Source organism: Python bivittatus, unplaced genomic scaffold (genome assembly GCF_059951505.1).
Source record: "Python bivittatus isolate LINGU-HERP-01145 unplaced genomic scaffold, Pbiv_v1 ctg000880_np1212, whole genome shotgun sequence".
Taxonomy (NCBI): domain Eukaryota; kingdom Metazoa; phylum Chordata; class Lepidosauria; order Squamata; family Pythonidae; genus Python; species Python bivittatus.
The window spans coordinates 44014-68761 of NW_028277117.1; the positions used below are offsets into that span (position 1 = coordinate 44014).

A 24748-nucleotide genomic window follows, 5' to 3' on the forward strand; every position below is an offset into this window, starting at 1 on the left:
TTGGAGATCAACACTCTGGGACTTCCGCTTTGAAATCGGAGAGAGATTTTAGTTTTTGAGATGGAGGGAGGTTACTCTGTAAAAGTCACCTTTTTTTTAAGGACGTTCTTCTCCATCCTTTTTTCTGTATTCCTCAAAATTCCACGGATTTTGGGTAAGGAAGGGTCTGGCAGAGATGGTAGTGCATGTCTGTCGCTCAAGCTTCTAATTCCCGGAGATTTGGGGGATTTAGAGTTCCTTTCTTGCCCACCATGTCTTGAATTGCGGAACTCTGCAATAATCTTCGCTTGAGAATGAGCAGAGCCATCAAGTGGCCTTGGCTGTTTTGTCTGCTGTCGATCTGTTCTAGGCCTAATGGGATTGTTAGCAGACAGAGTGGAATAAACAGCCACCCTCGTCCGTACTCTTAAGATGGCTAGCTGCTGTAGCCTTTCCATCTCCACGAGACGAGGGACTAGGTTGTCAAGCGAAGCATTAAGTGGTGGGTTTCCAGGAACTTTGCTTGAGCCAGAGGGTCTTTCTGCACTACCTTTCCTGAAGTCTCTGAAAAGAAAATGAAAGAAGCTAAAATTGTAAATTGTGATCAAGACACTGTACCTCTTAGGAAAAGGCATCAGCAACTCTGTATAAAAAACTAGATATGAAGCCATTCCCACAGATAGTTTCCTCGGCAAGCAGACGCATCTCAATGTCTCCAATACTTTTCCTCTTCCACAATTAGTTTTTCAAATGTTTTTTTAAACACCGACTTATATGTTGGTGCTTTGCACTTCTGCACATGCCAGTGCACCGAGCAAGATAGTTTCCAAAGGGTGTTTTAAAATGAGCTCAATGCTTTTAACCAAGGAAAGCAGGAAATGCATTTCTTTCATGCCCAGAGAAAGAAAAAGGAACGAAGCTGACAAGCAAGAATTGCAACAGTGCCAGGAGAGTACAGTGTTACCCTAAGTTGGTTCTGGTCACTTCATTTTTAGTAATGAAGATGTTGAGAGGTGCCAGTGGCTGACTTGGGCTCTTCTTTTGTTTAATTTCTTTTTTTGAAAAAAACCAATACATTTCTTTGCCTTCTGACAGGATTACTGCCTTGACTACGTGGATAGATTGAAGAATGGAACTGCCCTTGGTTGCCGGTGTTTGAATTGAGCTGAAAGATGCAAAACAGTTTTAACCAAAATACTATTGATATGCAGCTTGGAAAAATCACTGAAATTCACGCATAACTAAATTGTAAAGGAAAAAGGGTTTTGCAAAGGGTCAGACTACCTGTGCTGACCTAGAGGTTTTTGGCATGTTAACTTCTGCCAGCTGTTCCATTGCAGATGTACAGTGGCCCTGTAAGAGAGCAGAGCCCCTGTAATATTTCTGAAGCAAGAGATGCAGTATAAAATTCAGCCACTATTTGGAGTTCCGTGTTTGATCTCAAAGCTACACACAGTTCCACATGTTGGCCTACGGAATTCCACAGATGTGCATCTCATACTTAAGTGTTGTAAAGTTCCTTGAAAGAACAACTGGGGCTTCCCCACATGCTTTACCTTTAAAAAGCAGAGGTCCTCTGAGAGGAAACTGACAATGTTTTTCTGTCTCATCTCCCTTCGGGCGATAGGTCAAATTCAAGATAGTTTTCCTTTCAGAAAGAACAGTCTATCCTGTTTCAAATAACGTTATGTGATTGTGGAGTTCAGTAAAATAACCTTTCTGGCAAGGCTTGAGGCAGATTATATCCGAAAGGAGATGCACGTAAGAATCAAAGAGGAAGGATGACTGTCCAGGGATCTCATCCCACTTTTTCTGAAATAAAAAAGTTTCAGAAGGTGGTGAAGATCTTCTGTTTTAGGAGGGCTTTTGAGAAAGAAACCTGTTGCTTTTATCTCATCATTCTTTTAACATTTCAATGATTGAATTGCTTTTTCTGCGCTGTTTTCTTCTGTAATTCTATGTTTTTATTTATGTTGTGAAATGCTAGAAATCTATAAAGAAGAAGCGGGCCAAGTTTGGCAGAGGCTGCCCTAATCTGCGTTGCAGGGGTAAGGGCCACTCTTGGCATCACAGTCAAGTGTGTGGTTGGAGCCATGACACAAACATAGGTGGGACAAGGATGTTCCATGTGTTTTCCCAGTTTTGGATTTAAGTTTGGGGAAAATCCTTTTTTTAAAAAAAAAACTCTGTTAAATCTATTTTAGGCTTACACTTGTATTCTGTGTTCCTTGACTCAGAATGGTGTGAAACTGCCAATAATTTTAAGCAGTGGTAGTCAGACAAAGCTCCAGGGGCTATGAAAGGGCTCAGGCTTCCAGTTATCCACCCCTCCTATGGAGGTAGGGGGGATATAAATCTTTAAAATACATATGTATAAATGTGCAACTCATACTTAACTATTGTACAGTTGGTTGAAATAAAAATTGCGTCTTGCCCACATTCTTTACCTTTAAAAAGCAGAGGTCCTCTGAGAAGAATCTGACAGACTTTTTCTGTCTCATTTCCCTAGCTGTGCAAACTACAATCATTACCTATTTAGCACTAAAACTACAGGGGACCACATAGTCCTGTATAGTCTTTAAGATGCTGGTCCTGAACCAACACACCGGTCATCCGAACTGCTGTCCCAACAGAAGTTTCTTAATAGAATACTGAGGTGCAATATAAGATCTAGAAAGCTTAGCAGAACCTTACTACCAAATGCTAAAGTAATCGTATCCATAAAGCAGAAGGTTCCAACCAGAGAATGTCCTGATTGTTTCCAAGTATGGTTTCTAGTCAGCTGGCCAGTATTAGGATAAAAAGAAGTATGAGTCCTTCCATCCTCTTCCAAAGCTGCCCTTTGCTCTAAATTCCAAACAGGACTGGGGGACATGCAAACGCTTAGATTACATTGAACTCGGACTTCCTCCTGCCTATCTCCACCCTCACCCCGCCTCTTGAGAGTTTTCCAGCCTTTCCAAGAGTTGGCCTCAAAGGCTGGCACACAGGCCAAATGGGCCATATAATATGGGAGTCCTTCAAAGGGGGAACTGAGACACTCCATGGCTCCTGGGACCCAAGAAGAGGACATCGGCTTCCAAATAAACCTGCATGGGGCTATACTATATGATGGAGAAGTAAAAGTCTAATCCAGTTTGTGGTTGGACTGGAAAAACAAGATAGAAAAATTTCAGAGCTGAAGTGAAGTCAGCTCACACCTGAATAATGTATGCAGTACTTCTTTTGAAAGAAGAGCAGTGGCAATTTAGCACAGGCTGCCATGAAAATTATGAAAGGATTTAATATTTTGCTCTTATCTTTACACTGTGCATGTAGCCACACCTGCAAAAGACCACAAGGTTAGCTTTACTTATATAAATTGCTGTATAATTTCTAAACATAAAGAATATCTGCGCTTGATCTTGCCTCCTGTGGCAAGCTCACCTTCTGGTGGATGAAGTTTCTGTTCAGAAGGATGGTCAGTGTCCTGCCTGTAGACATATGGCACCTGTAATTATATTCATGTTTAGTTTCCCTAACTGCAAAGAAATAAAACTGTACAATTTTACTTGAATCCTTTTAGTAATGCTTTTATTACTGTATGCCATCCAGAGCTGTCATGGAGTTCAGGACGCCTGTCATAGCCTGTAGGAGTTGGAAGGCTCTTTAGAGGTCATCTAGTCCACCTTCCTATTGAGTGCAAGAATTCACCCACTCATTCCAGACTGACATGCGGCCATCCACCCTTTTTGGAACCTCCCGGGAGGGGAAATTCACTACTCTTCTTGCACTGAATCCTCATGCTGCTCTTTGACCATAATAAAGGAAGATGTGATTGATCTTCATCTGCATTACTACTCTGCCGTCCCCTTATCCCAGCCTGATCCCTACCTATTTTCATCCCACCTTAGGCCACTTTATGTGCCTTATGTAGTGAGCTGTTGCTCATGAAAGCATATGCGTTCACCTAAAAGAGTCAATCTCAAAAAGTGCAAGTTCTGATTCCTCACTGTTCTGGGCACTCTGTTCCACTATTGAACCATTTTTTGTCAAATCCACAGTAAATTCCTAATATTCAGTCTTTCAGTACAGAATGAATGGGCACTGTACATAAGTCTGGATTCATTGGATAAAAGATTGGCATACCTGGTGAGAGAAGCTAGTCCCATAAATACCAAGGATAGCTTCTCTGTTCTCCTTTAAATTGGCAGGCTTGTTCTTGTTTTCGTCACCGAGCCTGTATGCAGATAAGAATTAGGAAGACACAAAAAGGATATAGAATGAGCAAGAAATGAAAATATATGAGATGATAATAGATAGTTCATATAGAAACAAAGGACAGAGCTCTGCCAAATCATCTTCCACTAGGCTTAGGGTGCCAAAGATGGATATTTAAACATCACCATGGAGATGGCACTAGGTTAAAAAGAAAGATGTATCTAATTGTCCATGCTTGAGGCATACTTATCAGCTAACTCTCCAGAAGACATTGCAATATTCATCTACGTTGGCTTCTGTTCTCAAAATAAAGGAGGGACAGGATGTCAAAGAATCCCTTAGAGCAGATGTTAAAGTAAAAGCATAGGGAAAAATTTTTCCTAAAATTAAGAGACTGCTTAGTTTAGCCCTATGAAAGGGACATAATCTCCACAGGCAGAGGTCACGTTTCTTCACAACGCACACAAGAACCTGGCCGATTCTGTGCTTCAGCACCGCACAGGAGAAAGTCATCACTCCAGAGGAAGAGGGCATTTTTAAATGGTTATCAAGTAGTTGAGGTCATTTTGGGGAGAGAAAGAAGCCTAGATCTTCATGGTTGTCCTTAAAGGTGCTTCCTGTTTCTTTTTATTTTAGAGTGAAATCGTGATCTGAGGATGTGTCCCAAAGCAATATGGAGTGGGTGCCTGAACTCTTTTAAGTACCCCATTCCAGAGAGAGAAGGAGGGCCTGAGACAAGCAGAACTCTTTAAAAAGTGCAAAATTACAGATCGCAGCTTGTCATGTCTACATAGACCAAAATAGACATCGTGGATGCAGCTTGATTTGAATTTTATTCTTCACCGCTGCTACCATTTCACTTTCAGTTCTGCTTGGGTAACAAAAGCACAGCATGATGTAACAGAAATACTTCAGACAGCAGATAAACACGTTTTTTGTAGATACACAAGCATATATTGTACTTGTATTCCTAGCCTGTTTAGGGGATTAGTGGCAATTCTGAGGGACCCTGGAGCCACACATTTTGTTTTTAAGATTAACAGGACACTTACATAAAACTTTCATGATAGTGTTACTATTCAGCACGTGTAAAACGTAAAATAATCATGATGCTAGGACACAGTGGAACCTCTTTCCCATGATGTTTGCTCACTCCCTTCTTCTCAAATAGGCTGGCCTGAAAGGAGGAGCCACGGGTAGTCCACATTCAATCTTCCTGTGGTCTTTTTCTGTGGTCCTGTTGATGTTTTTATCCACAGGTCCTAGGGAAAGAGGTTTCTGCTTGGCTGCCATTTTAAAGATCTGTTCTACGATTTCAAAGAAGTTAAGTTAGTAATTGGGAAAAGGCTGTATACACATGCACCGTCCTGCTTCCTCACCCCAGTTCAGTGAACTAGCCCACTGAGTATCTGCAAGAGCTTTGCATTTTATAATGTTCCCATGTCATCAACCACCAGGACATTATGAATCAAACTACAAAATGTAGTCACAATATTCTTAATCCCACATTTTTTCCAACCCAAAGCGAGTTGCACCAGAGAAAGGCAGCAAAATACCTCTTTTTCCATAGTCCTTTTCCAGGTCAATATAATTCCCCCATATTGGCAGGGGAGGGTAAAGGGACTGGGGAGGTCAGGAGAGAAGGCCAATGTCAAGGAAAAAAGGTTGATCCCACAGCAATGAGTTCAGATGATTAAACTAATTCAGAGGGCTCTTTGCTCTCTTTCTGAATAGGTGAACACTTTTTTATAGCTCCACCTCCCCAAAAGCTTGCATGATCCACCTTCATAGAGTGGTGTACACATCCAATAAGTCAGTGAGTGAAAACTTTTCCATCACTTCCAAAATGTGTGAGTGAAAATGTATTGCCTATTAAACCTCTGTATAGAAGACTGGTTCTGTAGGTATGATCTGATCAAAGGGTTAAGAGCTGAGCCAGTATAAAATAGATACATACGTCAGTGTACCAGGAAGACACATTGCATAGGCTTGTGCCTATGCTGTTCCGTAAGTAATAGAAAAATCAACCTCATCATACTGGATTATGGTCAGTAATAACTCAGCTGGATGGAAAGTAGCAGGATCCTCATTTCAAAGTTTCCGATAGGCAGAGAAAGTCAGCAGGATATAGTCTTCTGTACTGATAACTGCTTTCCTAAAACGACTGTGTAAAACAATCAGAAATTTTCATGACGATTTCTCGGAAAAGATCTTGTTTTAACTTCCCACCACCAGCCACAAATCAGCAAATAGGAAAGAAGGGAAGCTTGGCTTCCAGGATTAAGCCAGTGACAAGATCTAGTCTGAGCCTGCCATCACTGGTCATCTCTCAGAAGTGAACCACTGTGAGAAGCTAGATGATATCAATGAAGTATTCCTGAAGCTCTCTACACTTTACAGCAGTTGGCATGATCCACTGTGAGATCTACTGTAGGGTTGCCAACATTTTGACAGATGGCAACTTCTCAATTTTAAAGAAGCTTATCACCCTGACAGGGAACATGAACATCCTGGTTTCCTGGGGTGGGGAGTGGGTGAGGTGGAAAATCCAGCAGGTACAAACTTCATGTTTTACATTTTATTTAATGGTATTTTTCACCCACCCCAATGGGTACTGATGTCTGCGTGAGACTATTTTGCCATTGCAATTGTTTGTTGATGTATGAGTTAATGGGATGCATGCATGTATGTTGGAAGATTTATGTCTCTGCATAGAGAAAAAAGGGAGATGATGCAAAATGTCAATTGATTGCATCGATAACAGCTGAAAGGCAAATAAGGTTTGCCTGAGATTTTAGAAGATTGTAATTTTGTGTAATTTTCCACCTGATGTAGTTGATAAATAATTGTATCTTCCTCCCCATGGGTGCATACGTTACTGATGGATAGTTAGGAGGCTGCGGGAGGGTGCCAGTTTGTAGTGGTTTTCTTGTCTCCCCACCTGCGAAACCCAGGAAAGCAATGGCTTGAGACATGATACCTTTAAGAGAGGCTGTCCCCCCTTTCACTAGAACAGCTGTTTGGTATTTTGGTTTCGCTTTATGAGATAAAGATCTTTGGATGTTTTTGGAGCACATTTACAACAGCTTAGACCTGAGTTTCCTGCAAATTAAAGAGTGATGAAATTGTTGCTTGTGAGACTCCTCGCCCCAGACATTAGAGGCAAAGAAAGAAAGTGACGTTGCAGGAATTTTTCCATGTGGCAGTCAGAAGAGATGGGGACAGTGAAAGCGATGTCAGGAAAAAGTGAAAGTGTTTGAGGCAGAGAGAGAGAATCCCGACTCAACTTAACTGGTGGCAAGGAAAGCAAGGAGATGGAGTATGTTTTGGGAAGAAGAGGTGACTGGTTGGTTTGTGCAAATACCTGAATGCCCATTGCCTGGACGCTGTAAAACTGTCAGCAGCAAAAGCTGGCGGCTGAATGCTAGCTGCTCTGACCGGGTGGCTTTTGCTGGAAGCCCTTAGAGGGGCAGGTGATGAAAAAGAGAGTTTGAGAGAAAGTGAGAAACTGCAGGAGGAGTTGGAGCAGAAAAGGAGGTTCAGGAGTTCAGTTCCTTAGGTTTCATGTGCATGAGTGTATGTTGTGTGTAAAAATCTGCTTGATGATTGTACTTTTTGTCTTTAGGAATGCCTTTGAGAACAAAGGAACAAAAGCGATGAAGTTTGATTTGCTTTTGCTTTGTAAAATTTAGGATCTAATTCGCGTGTGTGCATTTGGAACTCCTTGCCACTGCAAAGAGAGCGGCAGGTTATTGTTGTCAAATGTGTGTTTTTCCTTCCTTTCTTTTCTTTTGAAGGCAAGGAGAGGAAGGGCAAACTACTTTTTTGTGGAGAGCTAGTTTGGTATCGTGGTTAAAGCACCAGTCCTGCCTTTCTTGCACGGCATCCAACTGGGTAACTTTGCCCGTTATTCTCCCTTAGCCCCAGGAAGGAGGCACCGGCAAGCGGCTTCCGAAAGAGGTGCCAAGAGTCAAGACTGACTCAAAAACACAAGAGAGATTAGGGGATTTCCTCCTGTCTAAGGTCTTTCAAGGACAGAAAAAAGCCTCAGAAGGCTCCCCCCTCCCCTTCTTATGACTTTGGAGGCTTTCGTTTCCTGAGCGGCAGAGAAAGTCTGAGAGAGTGCCGACTGCACAAGGATACAGGCAAGAACCCGTGAAAATAAGCCCTTTATAAATGTGGCAAGACTTGTTAGCTGTAAACGCTCCCAAACAAATGAAAAACAAAGCAACACACTTTTGTAAAAATTGGGAAAGGAACAGTCCTCAAAATAGTTTTAGGATGAGGATGAGGATAGCGACATGTCTCTGTCTCTGAGGACATGGAAACATCCCTCTCCTCCAGACGGAAGGGGTGGCCAAAGTCCCCCTGGGGAGACAATCAAAATGAGGGCTTTTACCCCAGGGGGCCAGAGGCTGTATATTAAATTAGACATTTACTGTACAAACAGATCATCATCATAATGATAATAGCTTTAGTAGACGCAGAAGCTGAGAACAACCTTCTGCATCAAGATCCAGCAAACTTTCAGGGACGCACGGCTTAGATCGATGGTTCTGGGGGAGCCCTGAAGATTATCTTTTTGAATGTGTTCAGCGTGGAGGGGTGGGGAGAGGCTCGCTCCTTCCTCTAGTGTAAAAGTGATGGCAGTACGTGGACTGGACTTTCAAGCCCTTTAGTAGAATAATGATTTGAATGTTAAGGTTTTTTTGTAAATGTCTTTTTGTTCAGCTGTTATTGTTAGAAAAAAGTGATTGCTCTTCTTGAGGAGATCTAGGCAGTTTTGGAGAAGCAATTGTTTGGGCTCTATTGCTGATTTGTTGCGGTGCCCGAAGAGCGCTTTGCATTTCAGTTTCTGCTAGCAGTCTCACCCCCTATCTTGCAACAGGAGTCCTGCATTAGCTCTATGAGGAGAGAAAGGAAAAAGGGGAAGGAGGGGTGGGTTCATGTGCTTTAGCATTTAAACTGTACATGCATTATAAAGGAAAGTGGATTGAATTTCATTTGTTCCTCAACATGGCACATGATGAATAAAGAAAGCAAATAAGGGAAGAACATTATTTAGAACAATGTTTGATAGAACCTGCCAGGACTGGTATGGTCTATCTGAATGTTTTTGGTTTTTTCCACTTTGGCTGTGGGAACAGCCCAAACACTCATGGATTCCTGTTGAAATCTGTTTGCTAGAGTTAACAATAAAGCTTAACATCTCCTGACCTGCTGGTGTGTTCGGTGTCTCTGCATCTGAAAGAACTAAAAGAACCCCTTGCCCGGGCACCAGATCACTGCCTAGAGAACTGGCAAAGCACCTTCTCTTCAGGTTATAAGGTTTCCTACTTTGACAAGTTCTCGCTGAATCTGGCACCCAAAGAGTCATCGTGTTCCCCACGGCCAGATCACCTGCCCCTAACCAAAAGACGGGTTTCTAGCAAGGCTGCCAGTGAGTGCAGAGCTTTGGGACGGTACAGACGAGACATTCGATTAGCAAGTAGAATGGCAAGGTAAGATATATAATCATTATTTGTGGGCTCAGTAGCATCTGCTATATGATAGTCTCTTCAGCCTCAGTGGCCCTTTTTCTGTGTAGCTTCTGTGCCTTAACATGCTCTGAAAGACCCTCCTCAGCCAGGAGCGCAGAGAACTGCCCGCGTACTGCATTTGGCGCGTGCTGCAGATTCTGCACCTGCTGTTGAGAAGTTGGGCTGGACCCAGAGATCCTGTGCTGGGCCCCTACTATGCGGAGTGCCGCAGGTGCCGCTGGAGACGTTTTGGAGGGGTTTTATTAGTCTGCACGCTGCAACGATCCCAAGAAGTGGTGGTAATCTGTGGATTGTCTCAGGGATCGTTTTGATGGATGGGACAATTATGTGTTTCAGAAGGTGGGATGCTTGTGTTGTGTTGGGTGCTGGAAGATCCTATGAAACCTGAAGTAAAGTTTTCGATTTTCGAAAGGCATTGTAGGGAGGGATTGATAGAGCGTCCATTCCTATCAATGAGGTTCCAGGTTTTGCGGTGAGAGATCTGGACAGAGTTCTATGGTGGGTTTGTATATTTCGGGGCATCCATAGAAGCGTGAGAAGAGAGGTCCACAGCTTGGCGGCCACCATTGTCCTTCTCTTATGCTTTGTTGTTTCTTGGCTAGATCATTGTGTGTTTTCTTGATTCGTTCAATTTCTGTTTAGGGTTGGTGTCTATGGGGTTGTAGGTTCCTTTGTCCGTCAGGGGTTCCTTAGCTTTCGGTAGGTATTGTGTTCTCCCCATGATAACTGTGGTTTGGCTTTTGTCTGCTCGGAAGATAGCAATGGTTCTTCTCTTTCTTTAAAGCTTCGAGGGCTGCCTTTTGTTCTGCTGTCAGGTGGTTCTGTATCCTTTTGTCTGAGGTGTGATGGTGCCTCATGTTTTCTCGGTCTCACGCATCAGTCAGGTTGTTCTGAATGATGTTTCTACGGCTGGAAAGGATTTTAATTTGGTCCGCGTTCTCTGTGTTGAGGTCAAGTCCTTTCTGAGAATACTATGTTCTGGGGTGGATAGTGGACAGAAATGCTTACCACTTATTCAGGTTCAGATTCATCTTTTCCTATAAGATTGAGCTTTAGTAGTTTGGTGTGTTGTTTCGATTTTATTTTTTCAGCCTGTCTTTGTGAGGTGGCCTTGATGGACTTTGTGAGTATTTTGATGTGTTCTGGGGTCATAATTTCTCCTTAAAGCCATTGCTGGCATACTGCTATTTATGCAGTCTAAGGTGAGCATCCATTATCCTCAGACTTTCCAATGTTTTGGCCACTCCGTTGTTTTCCATCCAGTCAAACAATCTTACATTGGTAGGCAGGGAAACAGTGAGGAAAGAACCAATGAACTAATGAAGGGACTATGAAGAAGGACCCAAGACTGGCAGGGCCAGCTGTTATATGTAAGCCACCAGCAAACCTCACTTTCCCATGCCCTGGTGATATTACTAGCCTGCTCATGAAACATCTGCAGGAAAAGAGCCAAGGTCAGAGAACACCAAGAACCCAACCATATGGCAAAAGTGACTTATGGCTTAGTTTCTGGAAGACATAAACCAGATGGTTAAGAATATGAGTGCGAGATTCTGAGTCATGATACAAATGCACATAATTTTTGAAATAAAACGTATTAATGGAGGTTTGGTAGACATTTTCTGCTCCAATATAAAAATTGGAAGTAAAAACTCATAGCCCACTACCATTGGATCCCGAGAGCATCTGGGCTGGAGGATATGCAAAATTTTTAAATATATAAGCCCGTTTGGGAAAGGAGAGGAAACAAGAACACTGAAATTAGGATGTAATTCTGTACAAGTATTTCATTGAGCGCTAGTGAAATTAAAATGATATATAAAACTGTTTTATTGGACAATTTCAACTCCTATCTTATACTGCTATCTCCTTATTCCTGTAGGTTTAAAACGATTCTGTTTCTATCCTTATTTAATCTATCCGTTTCTATCTCTAGGTTCTCTTTCTATGCTCCGACTCCTATTTTATCAGTATGTTTTCTTATTTTAACTATTCCTTCTTTCAATTTTTGGAGGGAGGTTACTTTTAAAAGTAACCTTTTTTGTAGGGACGTTCTTCTTCATCCTTTTTTCTGCATTCAATATACCACCGACGGTAAGGAAGGGTATGGCAGATATGGTAGTGGAAATATATTGCTCAAGCTTAACATTCCCGGAGATTTGCTGGATTTAGAATTCCTTTCTTGCCCACCACATCTGGAATTGTGAAAATCTGCATTGATCTTCGCTTGACAATGAGCTGAGCGATCAAGTGGCCTCGGCTGTTTTGTCTGCTGTCGATCTGTTTTAGGCGTAATGCGATCGTTAGCAGACAGAGTGGAAGAAACAGCCCTCGTCTATACGCTTAGGATGGCTAGCTGCTATAGCCTTTCCATCTCCATGAGACGAGGGACTAGGTTGTCAAGCGAAGCATTAAGTAGTGGGTTTCCAGGAACTTTGCTTGAGCCAGAGGATCTTTCTGCACCACCTTTCCTGAAGTCTCTGAAAAGAAAATGAAAGAAGCTAAAATTGTAATTTGTGATCATTACATTGTACCTCTTAAGAAAAGGCATCAGCAACTCTGTATAAAAAACTACATTTGCAAGTGAGGTCCATGTGAAATACTCTGAAATAAGAGTTATATTTCCATCAAATTAATGCTTGATGCAAATATTGCAAGGATGGCGATGCATTGCCCCCATCCAGATTATAGCAAGCATCCTTCAGCAAGGATAACCAAGGCAGTCTCTGGCCCATGCCCTGATCTGAAGAAGGACCAGGGTGTGTCTCAACCACGTTTCAATAACCTTCCCTAAAAAGGGGACGTTAGAGACAGGTTGTATGGTTATTCAATATAGACAAATTCGGGAAGGGCCTCTTTAGGAGGCAGTTGGCATGGCCTGTTTCACAACTGCTGCCACTATTCTTCCCAAGTCAGAAATTGATCAGCTAGATTCAATCAGGAACACTTTCCCCAGGTCCTCGGCCAGGAGGGGTGAGAATCAAGCACACAAGTAACTGACAGCAAATGCAGAGCACCTCATCTCCTTTATCGGAGTTCACAGGTCAGAAAAACTCTCAGTTAGATATACCTTTTCTCTTCCTCCGCCAGTGCTCTAGCATCTTTTCTACCACTTCATCTCCTGCAGGTCTTTGGTAAAGCATTGAGCCAACTGGGATCAACTAAGAGGCGGAGACCACTTGGGAGGAATTGCATGAAACACCCGGGTCACTTCCTGGTGAGAGCATGTCACCAGCACAAAGGGAATCGCTGCAACTTTGCCCAGAAAATCCTAAGGGCCCATAGGAAACCACCTAGATACAGAAACCACCTGGGCTGCATCATCCTAATCAGGCTATTTTCCCTGTGGAGATCTTGGGGGGCCAATTTCATTGGGACTAGGAAGTGATCTGACCTCAGCAAAGAGCATATAGAAAGGCCCCCCATATTCAGCTCACTACCCACCTAGGTGCCCTGCAACTAGAATTAGGCCAAAATGTGGGTTGTGTCCACTGTCACCAAAGGAGACCCTGAACTCTCAAATTCTGCTTAAAGTGGCCCTGAGAGCATAGAATTTTAAATCACTCCACATGGGGACTTTGAAGGTTGCTATTAATTATGAACTCTTGCTATTCATAGTGAATTCACATTAATAAACAGAGCTTATAAAAATCCATATGAAGCCATTCCCACAGATAGTTTCCTTGGCAAGCAGATGTATCTCAGTGTCTACAATACTTTCCTCTTCCACAATTAGTTTTTCAAATGTATTTTTTTAAACACCAACTTATATGTTGGTGCTTTGCACTTCTGCATATGCCAGTCCAGCGAGCAAGATACTTTCCAAGATACTGGCAGGACCACCCTCTTCCTTCAGGAAGAATTAATCACCACCTGAACCCAATTGCACACCCCCTCCCGGACAGCCTCGATCAACCAGGAGGGAAATGCATCTAATATGGCAGCAGCCGATCTAAACAGCTGCAAGAACCCTCTCCACTTCCTCAGGCTCAACAGGATCGAATATTGCTAAATCATTTAGTGTTTAAACTATTTATTCTAAAAAGGTTACATTATTTTGAGCCTCCTGAAGTCTTCATGAACCCTATTAAACTTTGAACCAAAGCATCTTGCTAAAATCAAGCCAGAATTAAATCTGATAGAGTACAGAAGTTGAATGCAACTAGTGATCCATTTAGCTAAGACTCAAGACTAATTACTAATATATGTGGTGTTCACTGGCTACTAACTTTTGAAATTCCTCTTCTAGAACATCTATGGAGAAGATTGACTTTAATAGGTTATGTATGAAATTCCCTGGGGACAGTGAGCTTAGGTACATATCGCTGACCCCATTTGCTAAATCACTCTTGATATCTGTAGTTTTCAGCTTTATGTCCTTCAGGCACACATTAGCATCCCATGACTACAGATCTCATTTAACCAGTTTGGCCTAAGAGAAATACTCAGTGAAAAGTCCTAAGTGTAATCATTGGGTGGCATTCAGAGAACACTCTAATGATGGTTAAGCTGTGCTGTATTTCAATAAAAAAAAGCAGAAATGAAGAAAAAGAAAATACTATAGTGGGCTTAGCATAAGAATTGTTGCTGAAATTGTTGGAGTTTGCTAGCGGTGCAAATTACAATAATTACCTATTTACCACTAAAACTACAGGGGACCACATAGTCCTGTATAGTCTTGTAGATGCTGGTCCTAAATCAACATACCAGTCACCCTAACTGCTGTCCCAACAGAAGTTTCTTACTAGAATATTGAAGTGCAATATAAGATCTAGAAGAGCTTAGCAGAACCTTACTACCAAATACTAAAGTAATCCTATCCGTGAAGCAGTAGGTTCCAACCAAAGAATGTTTTGATTGTTCCCAAGTATGGTTTCTAGCCAGCTGGCCAGTATTAGGATAAAAAGAAGGGTGAGTCCTTCCATCCTCTTCCAAAGCTGCCCTTTGCTCTAAATTCCAAACAGGACTGGGGGGCATGCAAAGGCTTAGATTACATTGAACTCGGACTTCCTCCTGCCTACCGCCACCCTCACCCTGCCTCTTGGGAGTTTTCCAGCCTTTCCAAGAGTTGGCCTCAAAGGCTGGCACACAGGCCAAAGGGGCCATATAATATGGGAGTCCTTCAAAGGGGGAACTGAGACACTCCATGGCTCCTGGGACCCAAGAAGAAGACGTCGGCTTCCAAATAAACCTGCATGGGACTATACTGTATGGTGGAGAAGTAAAAGTCTAATCCATGTTGTGGTTGGACTGGAAAAACAAGACAGAAAGACACTGAAGTGATGTCAGCTCACACCTTAATAAAGTACGCAATACTTCTTTTGAAATAGGAACAATGACCATTTAGCATAGGCTGCTATGAAAATTATGAAAGGAGTTATATTTTCTTCTTACCTTGTACAGTGTATGTGTAGCCACACCTGCAAAAGACCACAAGGTTAGCTTTACTTATATAAATTGTTGTATAATTTCTAAACATAAAGAATATCTGTGCTTGATCTCGCCTCCTGTGGCAAGCTTACCTTCTGGTGGATGAAGTTTCTGTTCAGAAGGATGGTCAGTGTCCTGCCTGTAGACATATGGCACCTGTGATTATATTAATGTTTAGTTTCACTAACTGCAAAGAAATAAAACTGAACAATTTTACTTGAATCCTTTTAGTAATATTTTTATTCCTGAACGCCATCCAGAGCTGTCATGGAGTTCAGGACGCCTGTCATAGCCTGTAGGAGTTGGAAGGCTCTTTAGAGGTCATCTAGTCCACCTTCCTATTGAGTGCAAGAATTCACCCACTCATTCCAGACTGACATGCGGCCATCCACCCTTTTTGGAACATCCCGGGAGGGGAAATTCACTACTCTTCTTGCACTGAATCCTCATGCTGCTCTTTGACCATAATAAAGGAAGATGTGATTGATCTTCATCTGCATTACTACTCTGCCATCCCCTTACCCCAGCCTGATCCCTACCTATTTTCATCCCACCTCAGTCAGGCCACTTTATATGCCTGATGCAGTGAGCTGTTGCTCATGAAAGCATATGCCTTCACCTAAAAGAGTCAATCTCAAAAAGTGCTAGTTCTGATTCCTCGCTGTTCTGGGCACTCTGTTCCACTATTGAACCATTTTTTGTCAAATCCACAGTAAATTCCTAATATTCAGTCCTCTTTTTTATTTCTTTTAACTTGAAGAGTTATTGAAACTAAATGATTCATTTCAGATGAAAAGGTGTTGAAACCTGTCGACCTAATAAAGATGCTGTATCTGGATTGTTTGCTCATGATAAATATGGCTATTATTCTTTTGTGTCAAATTGGGTACAAGAAAGAAAAGAAAACACACCAGCTGCACTGGGTCTGTGTTTTTTCCAGCCTTAGACTTCTTTGAATGACAGATACACAATGAAATAGCCCAATGATTGAAATTATGAGGCCTGGGGACTCTCTACGTAATTTCAGATATTCATTGACTGGCTGATTGATTGATTGATTATGTGCCATTAAGTTGTATTCAATGGCCAGTGATGATCTTATGAGGCCTGGGGACTGTCTACGTAATTTTGCAGATATTCATTGACTGATTGATTGATTGATTGATTATGTGCCATTAAGTGTATTCAACGGCCAGTGATAGAGACAGAGTTCGAGATATATTTTTTCCAGATATAGAATCTATTAGAAAATCAACTCAAATCAGGGCCACCTGTGAGGGACAGTGGTAAGGGGGCCAAAATGGCAGGCATGGCTGTGGATTGAAGCCCTGCTCCGTTCCACATCTGTTCATGTTGTACGCACGTACAGAAGGAAGCATCGCTGTGAACTGCAGTTGAGCCCACCATTTTGGCTTTCTTCGTTCCCCATACTAAGGATGCCTCCGTCTCAAAATACACAAACATTCCTACCCTTAACGTTGTATGAAAGAAATAAAACACAATGTTACGATGTTGTTTCCTGGGATCGTGTGGCAGTTGTGGTGGGCACTGCATGATCCTAGGAAAAGGCACAATTGCTTTGAGGACTTGGAAACCGGTGGCATGTTCCTGCTCCCGTGTGCTCTGAGAAACCCCGAAGCACTATAGCACTAATCAATATGACAGACTATCCAGTTTATCACGAAACCACGAATATAGTACAGAATGAATGGGCACTGTACATAAGACTGGATTCATTGGATAAAAGATTGGCGTACCTGGTGAGAGAAGCTAGTCCCATAAACACCAAGGATAGCTTCTTTTTTCTCCTTTAAATTGGCAGGGTTGTTCTTGTTTTCGTCACCGAGCCTGTGTGCAGATAAGAATTAGGAAGACACAAAAAGGATGTAGATCAGGATGAGCAAGAAATGACAATATATGAGATGATAATAGAGAGTTCATATAGAAACAAAGGACAGAGCTCTGCCAAATCATCTTCCACTAGGCTTAGGGTGCCCAAGATGGATATTTAAACATCACCATGGAGATGGCACTAGGTTAAAAAGAAAGATCTATCTAATTGTCCATGCTTGAAGTATAGTTATCAGCTAACTCTCCGGAACATATTACAATATTCACCTACGTTGGCTTCTGTTCTCAAAATAAAGGAGGGACAGGATGACAAAGAATCCCTTAGAGCAGATGTTAAAGGAAGACCATAGGGAAAAAAGACAGAATTGAAGGATTTGTTTTTTCTAAAATTAAGAGACTCCTTACTTTAGCCCTAAGAAAGGGACATAATCTCCACAGGCATAGCTCACGTTTCTTCAAAATGTGCAGAAAAACCTGGCAGATTCTGTGCTTCAACACAACAGAGGAGAAAGTCATCATTCCAGAGGGAAGAGGGCATTTTTAAATGGTTGTCAAATAGTTGAGGTCATTTTGGGGAGACAAAGAAGCCTAGATCTTCATGTTTGTCCTTAAAGGTGCTTCCTGTTTATTTTTATTTTACAAATGAAATAGTCATCCAAGGATGTGTCCCAAAGCAGTTTGGACTGGGTGCCTGTACTCTTTTCTGTATCCCATTCCAGCTCAGGAGAAGGGAGGGGCTGACACCAGGAGAGCTCTTAATACTTGTTAAGACAAAAAGGGCAAAATTTCAGATCGCTGCTTGTCATGTCTACGTAGGCCAAAATAGACATTGTGAATGCAGCTTGATTTGAATGTTATCCTCCACTGCTGCTAATATTTCGCTTTCAGTTCTGCTTGTGTAACAAAGACACAGCATGATATAACATAAATACTTCAGACAGCAAATATATGAGCTGTCTGTAGATATACAAGAATATATTGTACTTGTATTCCTATCCTCTTCAGGGGATTAGTGGCAATTCTGAGGTATCCTAGAGCCACAAGCTTTTATTTTTAAGATTAGTAGCACACTTATCTACTCAGAAATAAGCACTATTTTGTTCAGTGGAGCTTACTCTGAGGTTAGATTTTGAGGTCTAAAGGCCCATCCCCACTAACCATAAAGACATATTCTCATAACATTACAGGGATGCAACTTATATGCAGCTGTACCTCTTACAGTTTTAATTTTCTCTCTTCTCCCAATACACTTCATCGATAATTTAAGTGATCCATGCTGCTTTATTGATAATTTGCCAAGCTCCAGTTGGCCATTTTAGGAGACTATGGGTAATACCCACCCCCACTGACCCCAGCTCCTTCGGCACTGTTTTGTATGGCCATTATTCTTTTCGGAATGGACTTGTGGGTTGTTGTTTTTTCCTGAACTGGACTTTACCAAAGAGACATCTCTCCCCACTTTCTGGCCAATCCTGCTATTTCTGCTAACAAATCTCCATGCTGCAAGTGTTAGGCAAGGTGAGAAGAGAAGCAATGGTGGAGCTGATTCCTCACTAGATCTCAGATCACACAGAGCTTCTCCGGAGACCTGGCAGTTTATGCCACCCCCAACTTCTCTGACTGCCTTATCCAGCATTTAGAGTTGATCACAAGATGGCCAGAGCTGGACACGGTGTGGCAAGAGAGGTGGCAGAGGGAGCAACAGAGTTGTTCCATGCACCCGTGCAAAACACTAAAGGCAGGGCAGTGTATGCTGGTATACTTTTCTACCAATTTATATCCAGAAGAAATGCACATGAACCATGAGGGAGGGCCCTATATAAGTTACAGCAGATCCAGTAATATGTGGAATTTAGCCATAAATAGTGTCTAAATTAACTGGATGTTCAGCGTCTGGTCAATGAAATCTTGCCACAAAATTCCTATGCCAGTTAATTTTAATACATCGCTCTTAAAAGTTTTTTTCACCATATTTAACTTACATACTAGTGTTACTATGCAGTACATTTAAAACTTACGTAATAGTGTTACTATTCAGCATATTTAAAATGTACAAAATAGTGCTGGTACAACATAGCTGAACCTTTTTAGCATGACGTTTGCTCACTAGCTTTCTCTTCAGTATAATAGGCTGTCCTGAAAGCAGGAGCCAAGGGTAGTCCACATTCATTCTTCTTCTGGTCTCTTTCATCTGCGGTCCAGTTGAACTTATTACCCGCACATTTGTCAGTTTGTGGAAAAAATACCAGAGTTGCTAGAGAAAGAGGTTTCTGCTTTGCTGGCATTGTAGTAATCTTTTGTAATATCTCTAAGAAGCTGATATTTGGAAAAAGCCTGGAAAAAAGCAGCAAAAAAAAAAAAAAAAGGAAACAGGGAAAATGATCAGTACTGAGAAACCACCTGCATACACATACACTGCCCTGCCTCCTCAGCCTAGTTCAATGAACTGAGTGTGATACTCAGCCCACTGAGTATCTGTAAGAGCTTTGCATTTATAATATATAGCTGAACACTTTTTTTTAGACTCTCTCCACCTACCCAAAAGCTTATATGATTCAGCTTGATATGATGGCATACAAATCCAATGAAACATTGAGTGAAAATGTTTCTATCACTTCCAAAATGTGTTTCTGAAACGTGAAAAGTGTTGCCTATTAAACGTCTGTATAGAAGACTGGTTCTGTAGGTATGATCTGATTAAAGGGTTAGGTGCTGAGCCAGTATAAAATAGATACATACGTCAGTGTACCAGGAAGATACATTGCATAGGCTTGTGCCTATGCTGTTCCTTAAAGATTAGAAAAATCAAACTGATCATACTGGAATATAGTCACTAATAACTCAGCTGGATGGAAAGTAGCAGGACCCTCATTCCATTTTTGAGCAATGCGCAACAGTTTTGGACTTCCAATTGCTTTAAATCAGTAACAGTGGAAAGACTCTGCCCACCTTCTAAAATAAACTCTTGAGATAAAGATAAATGAAAGACTTGGAGGAGGGCAGGATTTTTTGTACCGGACTGTTTTTGGAAGCAAATTCCTAAACTTAGCCTTTTGAAAGTAGATATTTATTGCTGTATTTATCCCATCTTTTCCCTGGACCTCATGGTGATGTGAAGGGAGGTCACAAGCTCCCCAGTCTGAGTCCCACCCTTTCCCCACTACATTGCACTGACTCTCAGTGCACATTCCCTGTTCTTCACATGAGCCATATTTCAACCTGCCTTCAGTTGATAGACTTCTCAGTTGTACAGGTATCAGGACTACCTATTGCCATCAGTAGAGTAAACTAGCATTTCCATCTCAAGAACCCATATGGTATTGCAAAGGCATATTCAGTAAACCTGAATTTAACAGGTAGAATGGAGGGTAAACTTGTCCATTGTTTCCAAATATCTGCTCAATAAGAAAGTATGTCGTTTGTACTCATATCATTATGCAAATCACATGAATTGCATAATTTGATTTAGTGCACCACTTGTGTCATGCTGTTGTTGTAAATGACATAAATTGGCCCAATAAATATACCATAATTTAATGTGAACTTAGGAGTCTCATCTGGACTACTTTGGATGCAGTAAACTTGCTGATTTTGGGAGGAATGTCTGGACAGAAATTTTGTCTGTGGCATCCAAAATATGTTAAATGGGGGCCCCCTAGACCAAGGTTTTACTGTATGTACAATCTAATATTGATTTCACAGTATCCTTGTATTTGTATTACCTATTTTGTTTGAAATTGTGGGCCTTTTTCTAAATGGATTGTAGAGTGAGGCTTAAAAGTGTATTTGCTTTACGTGAATATTCATGTAGCAATGAATTCAGAAAGACTGGCATTTGATTAAGTCCAATTGTCATGCAACCTTGAATGTAAAATTGTTTTTATATGTCATAATATTATCATATTCTTTATAAAGTAAAAAGTTTGTACTTAGGCTTGGAGCCAGGTCTTGAGGGACTTGCGGAATGTTAAGAGGGACTAGACAACGAGTGACCTGTTGGGTCATCATTTCGCAGATATTTCTTTACCTAAGGAGAGAAACAAAATGATCAACAATAGAAAAGCAGTGGGAGTGTGAGCAACTTGCAACTTGCTGCTGGCTTCCCCATTGATTTTGCTAGTGGAAAGCTGGAAGAAGGAAGGCTTCTTTCCTTCCTTCCTCCCTCCCTCTTCTAATTTCCTTCCTTCCTTTATTCTCTCCTCCCTCTCCCTTCCCTCCCTCCTCTCACTTCCTTCCTTTCTTCCCTCCCCTCCCTTCCTTTCCTCCATCCCTCCCTTCACTCCCTCCCCTCACTCCCTCCCCTCCCCTCTTCTCCCTTCCTTCCTTCCTCCCTCCCTCCTTTTCTCACTCCTTTCCCCCCCCCCCCACTTCCTGCCTGGGGGGAAGTGTGAGCAACTTGCAACTTGCTGCTGGCTTCCCCGTTGATTTTGTAAGTGGAAAGCTGGCAGAAGGAAGGAAGCCAGCCTGCCTGCCTGCCTGCCTGCCTGCCTGCCTCCCTGCCTCCCTCTAACTTCCTTGCTTCCTTTCCTCCTTGCTTCCTTCCTTCCTGCCTGCCTGCCTTCTATCCATCCTTCCTCCCTTCTTTCATTTCCACATATAATATACACTTCTGCCATTTGCCCTCCCTCATAACCCTCAGGAGAGCCCCGGTGAAGCTGCCTCCTCTTCCTCCTCTGCCTCCCCCTCCTCCTCAGCCTGCCACTTTGCTGAGGGGAGGGGGAACAGAGGGAGCCGCAGTCAATGAGGAAAACTGCACCCCCGCTCCACATTCTGGTGTGTCCCCTCCCTCGAGGGAAGAAGAGGGCTCACCCATCGACCACCAACGGCAAGCCCCAGCCAGCCCCACTTCACCGGGAGTCATCCAAGTTGCTCCCTTGTGTTTCCCTCACCACCAACTGCCGCTAAAAGATTTCAGATTTCTGCCTTGGTTCCAGAGCAGCCAATTGCCGCTCGCCCGTCAGGCCTTGCTGCCAGCCGATTGGGCGCAGGGGACAGAGGGAGGCGGGAAAGAGGTCAGGAATACGCCCAGGACAACCACGTGACCTGGACCGACTGCTGCAGTGCAGCGCTGAATCAGCCACAAATCCCCCAAATTTCAATCCCAAAGGAGTCATGGGTCGCTATATTCTGTAAGCTAGCCCATTTCAGATACCTTTGTTGGGACACACACTGTTTTGCCCAGTTAACACTTACAGACAGGAGATTTTTAGTAAGATACAGATGGAGCTAATCCCACTTCTAGAGGGAAAAGATTCCACCAGGTGGGCCCCACAGCAGAGAAGGCCCATCTCCTGGGACCCACCAAATGTAATTCCCTGGCAGACGGCACCCACAGCATGCCTTCTGTGCCAGACCGGGTGGGACGGCCGCTCAGATAACCCGGCCCCACGCCATGAAGGGCTTTAGTTTTTTAACATTCATGTTTAAGTAAAGGGCTTTATTATTGTTGTTATTGTTATAATAATATTTCCATTCACAGACCATAAAAGTATAAAGGGTTCAGTGCAAGAAATGAAATTAAAGCATCCTGAGTGGATGCCTTTCTGACTTCTGCTTGAACCCGCCTAGTGAAGGAGAGATCAGTAGTCTGGGTAACGGATTCCAATGCTGAGTTGCTCTTACTGCTAAAGTTTTTTCTAACTTTTAATCAGAATCAGCCTTCCTGTAACTTAAATCAATTCTTTTGTGTCCTGAATTCTAGAATGAAAGAGAACCTGCCAGTCTCCTATGTGACATTCCTTCAGGTATTTGAAGAGGGTTATTGCATCTCCCTGCATCTTTTCTCCTCAAACCTAAACATGCCATTCTCCTCAATCTGTTTTCTTAGACCTTGGTTCCTAGTCCATCAGTCATCCTCATTACCCTTCTGTGAATGTATTCCAATTTCTCTGAATTATTCTTCAAATCTGTTGTTCAGAACTGGACATAGTACTTGAGATGTGGGCTGAGCAAAGCAGACTAAAGTGAAATTAGTAATTTTTGTGACTTGGAAACTATACTGTTGTGACTGAATGTTTACCAGTTATAGAAAATTTTAACTCTACTGCTGATGGTAATATTTAGTGCTGTAAGTGTAAAACAAATAATTGCGTGATCAGAAAATACATGAAAATAAGTCAGGCTAATTTTGAGAGAGGGCCGTGGCTCCATTTGACTAACAAGAAACATGAGATAATCAAATCACTCCTTATATAGGAGTTGCCCAGGGCAAGTGTTTGTTTCAGCCAGAAGGAAATGACGTCCCTTCCCATGTGGGAGTGCTCTAACCTAAGGACCAGAAAAGAAAAGATCCATGTAGCCTCCATCTACCAGTCCTACAAAACATGGGTGTTTCCCGTGGCCATATTTATTTGATTTGTTTTTATTTAAAGAATTGCTATGTGCTCCCCAATTTCCCTGAAATAAGCGCCGAAAGGAGGCAGCAGGGGCAAGGCATTTGCCCACAATCAGAGTGGGGAAGCAGCCCCCTCCTGACCACTGCAGTGTTTCTGCAATGCCCGTGATCGAGAAACAACCTTGGCTCAGCACACACAACTGGAAACTTGTCCCAGTAGCCTAAGTGGGCAGTGACCCGGGTGTGAGAGAACTTGTAAATGGAACATGAAGATTGGTACTCTTGCTGAGTTTGGGGATAGAGCAGATGCAGGTGTGAGTCAAGAGTTGATACCTACTGTAATGTGCCTAATGCAAAACAATACTATTTCCATATTACACTGTTGTAGTTTTTATTTGGCTCCTTTGAATTCTGCGATAATGAGTGCCTTGAGTCATAACTTCTTATTAAGTAGAACCTGAAAATTTGTATCTGTTTTAAAATATTGGTTATCACAAAGGACAGCTACTGTTTTAATGCTAGTTGGCAGAAGCTTACAATAATGTCTCAAGTGGGGTAAAGAAAGGATTATAGGCAAAGAAAGAAAGTGACGTTGCAGGCATTTTTCCCTGTGGCAGTCATCAGAAGAGTTGGGGACAGGGAGTGTTGGCAGGAAGACCGAGCATGGAGACCAAGTGGAGCGGGTGGCCAGCTTTAAGTTTCTGGGTGTTATTATAAAGGAGGACTTGACCTGGGGCGCTCATATTGCAGCCTTGGTTAAGAGGGCCCAGCAGAGATTATACTACCTGAGACTTCTCAGGAAACACCAATTGAATGAAAAACTGCTGGTGGCCTTCTACCGCTGTAGCACTGAGAGCATTTTAACCTACTGCACCTGTGTATGGTTTGCTAACTGCACAGTGGCACATAGGAAAGCACTCCAGAGGGTTACCACCACTGCCCAGAGGATCACTGGTTGCCCTCTCCCCTCTTTAGAAGAACTTTATAGTTCCCGCTGCCTTAAGAAGGTTCAAAATATTCTTAAGGATCCATCCCACCCAGGACATTCTTTTTTTGAACTATTACCATCTGGCAGACAGTACAGGATAATGAAAACAAGGACCAATAGGCTGAAGAATACCTTCTATCTTAGAGCTGCAACTATACTGAATTCTATCGTATAGTGCAGTATTAATGGAGCATCAGGGGTTGTGCAATATGGAATGTGAAGGTTGTGTTATATGTGTTTTATGTGTGTTATGTGTGTTCTATGGTTTTTATATTTTTAAAGCTGCACTGGGGTGGCATTAATTTCATTCTACAAGTTGTACAATGACAATAAAGATTTTTTTTAAAAAGTGAAAGCATTTCAGGCAGAGAGAGAGAATCCTGACTGAACTTAACTGGTGGCAAGGAAAGCAAGGAGACGGAGTGT

At 42.3% G+C, this 24748-nt stretch overlaps 2 long non-coding RNA genes across 2 annotated transcripts in view; both read right to left on the reverse strand.

Moving 5' to 3' along the window:
- Positions 1 to 22037, reverse strand: part of LOC148213674 (uncharacterized) — a 38531-nt gene extending 16494 nt beyond the window's left edge. The window contains exons 1-2 of the long non-coding RNA XR_015794162.1: positions 21810 to 22037; positions 20930 to 21027 (exon numbers count right to left, since the gene is read on the reverse strand). This is a non-coding gene — a long non-coding RNA (uncharacterized LOC148213674). The remainder of the gene's footprint in view (positions 1 to 20929; positions 21028 to 21809) is intronic.
- Positions 11520 to 19325, reverse strand: LOC148213675 (uncharacterized). Its single transcript, XR_015794163.1, has 5 exons — positions 19084 to 19325; positions 16907 to 16997; positions 15242 to 15305; positions 15114 to 15139; positions 11520 to 12199 (listed from the first exon to the last, which is right to left on the reverse strand). It is a non-coding gene; the product is annotated as an uncharacterized LOC148213675 (long non-coding RNA).
- Positions 22038 to 24748: the final 2711 nt, after the last annotated feature.